Here is a 2,428-nt window from a genome sequence, read left to right as displayed (position 1 = left end):
CTTAGAGAGGGGGAGAGAAGGAAAAGAAAAGCCTGATGGAGCCTGAATCAAATACACTGAGTTGTCCATCTTACTGCCATTACCAACAATGGTCTACACACAGGCCAGTCAGACCACACTCAGGCCTTTTTTTTCTTTTTTCTCTCTCTCTTTCCAGCGCATTCCTTGATATTCAAATTACAGACCAAACTTGGGGTCGTTGAGTGAGTGGGAATTGCAAGAGTTGAGTTTCAATGGTTTTATTCTATTTGCACTTATGGATAACCCAGAATCTCTCTTAGAAGATTGATGGGACGTGCTGTGAGAAGTATATACTCAAAACCTAGATCTCTACTCAAATTTACCTATCATAATTCTCCCTAGTTAATTGATATGTTAGAATGTTAGGGAACCTTACCTCTGGAAGTAGTGTTATACTCCCTTCTATTAAAAAGAAAAAAAAAGCACTTCAATGTGCTAACCCTGTGCATCACTTCAGTGACGTATACCTCAAGTAACTTGCAAGAAGTTTCTTCTTTTTCCTCATAACCATGCTGTCTCAGAAATAAATAAGCCATGTCTACTATAGAACAGGTACCACTTCTTGGGGCTTCTCCTTGGGTGGTAATCACTACCTTGCATGCCCCTCCTCTTGCTCTTTATCTTCCTGATGAATTCCTAAGAGTTTCAAAGTCTCTAGAGAGACTGCCAATTCCTCACTGAGCAGATTCATAGTCAATTGATTTTTATGTTCTTCCTTTATGCTAATCAGTACCTTGAGAGTAGATACACTGATTGTTCCTTTTATTCAAAAGTATCCGTTCATTCAAAAGTAACAAAAGTGTGGTGAATAGGCAAATTAACAATGAATTATAAATCCATTCAAAATTCCTTCAAAAAACTTTAGAACATGTGCCTAAATCTTGGTCAAGCCACTTATCAGCTGATTTACTTTGGACAAATCACTGGACATGAGTTTCAAACATATATGTAAAGTAACTACTTGAGAGAGTTGTTGTGAGGATTGTAATGATACACAAAAACCTTACGATTCAATGTGCAGCACATATTAAGTGATTAATTCATGATAGATCCTTATCCAAAGTAAACCAATTATTGACAATTCAGTCAACATTTAAACAGGCAGTAAACAGCCCACATATTAATTGTTTTGATAGCTTAGAATGTTAGGGAACCTTACTTCTGGAAGCAGTGTTAAATCCCTTCTATTAAAAAAAAAAAAAAAGCATCTTCAATGTGCTAACCTTGTGCATCACTTTAGTGATGTATACCTCAAGTACCTTGCAAAAAGTTTCTTCTTTTAGTGATATCATGCCTAAAGATCTTACCAGTAGCAGGAGGGGCAGATGTAGAATACGTTTGATACAGGTACATCCTTGCCATTTAGAAAGTTGCAGTCAGGACCTGGAATTAAGTTAGGGGAACAGAGACACGAGAGTCGGGGGTTGGGGGAGGTGCAGAAGGACCAAGTTCAGTTGCTAAAATTGTGGGTTTGGGTATCGGTATTCAACTTGTCTTGCATTTTCCAACTGCTGGTTCCACAGCTCCATATAAAATCTTAAGAGCATTACTCAAAGACCTAGGGAAAAGGGGTATGATAAAATTATCCCAATCATAGACAAGTTGCTTTTAGCTTTTTATTTTTGTATTAACAGGAGTCTTATTATACATAGGTCTGATAAAACTGGTTTATGATCTTCAGTCTGTTTCCAGTGCTGCATAACTGGATAACGTATGAAGGAAAAACGACGACGAACAAAAAAACTAATTGCTTGGAAGACTTAGCTGAATCTATCCATGAAAACAATCAATTAAACATGTATGTGTTACTTGGACTAAATATAAATAACCCATACAAATGGTAGCTCAAACAGCTCAAGTGTTTCAGAGAATGTTATAATCTATTGTTTAAAGTATCTATTGTACTCTATGCAAAAATCCAAAGTCATTTGGGTCTTTAAAAATGATATGGATAATTTTTCTTCTGAAATGAAGTGAAATCATGATTAATCAGACATATTAGACAATTTGGTCAACACTTAAATAAGCAGCTAATAGCCCACATATTAACTGTCTTGATATCTTAGAATGTCAGGTACCCTTGCCAGGTGGGTGGCTCATGCCTGTAATCCCAGCATTTGGGGAGGCCCAGGCGGGCAGATCACCAGGTCAGGAGATCGAGACCAGCCTGACCAGTGTGGTGAAACACTGTCACTACTAAAAATGCAAAAATGAGCCAAACATGGTGGTGTGCACCTGTAATCCCAGCTATTCAGGAGGCTGACGTAGGAGAATCACTTGAATCTGGGAGGCGGAGGTTGCAGTGAGCCGAGATCGCACCACTGCACTCTAGCTTGGGCGACAGAGCAAGACTCCGTCTCAAAAAAAAAAAAAAAAAAAAAAGGATGTTAGGTATCTTTACCTTCAG

General features: G+C 38.1%; 2 protein-coding genes across 2 annotated transcripts in view; both read right to left on the bottom strand.

Moving 5' to 3' along the window:
- The window catches only part of LOC129492061 (WW domain-binding protein 11), a 40,451-nt gene that overhangs the window by 27,925 nt on the left and 10,098 nt on the right, over positions 1 to 2,428 (bottom strand). The gene's annotated exons all lie outside the window — the stretch shown is intronic.
- DSEL (dermatan sulfate epimerase like) overlaps positions 1 to 2,428 on the bottom strand; it is a 33,614-nt gene that overhangs the window by 23,096 nt on the left and 8,090 nt on the right. The gene's annotated exons all lie outside the window — the stretch shown is intronic.

This window comes from Symphalangus syndactylus, chromosome 1 (assembly GCF_028878055.3).
Source record: "Symphalangus syndactylus isolate Jambi chromosome 1, NHGRI_mSymSyn1-v2.1_pri, whole genome shotgun sequence".
Classification (NCBI taxonomy): domain Eukaryota; kingdom Metazoa; phylum Chordata; class Mammalia; order Primates; family Hylobatidae; genus Symphalangus; species Symphalangus syndactylus.
The sequence above is the reverse complement of the archived record's forward strand: the minus strand, read 5'-3'. Positions and strand labels throughout refer to the sequence as shown.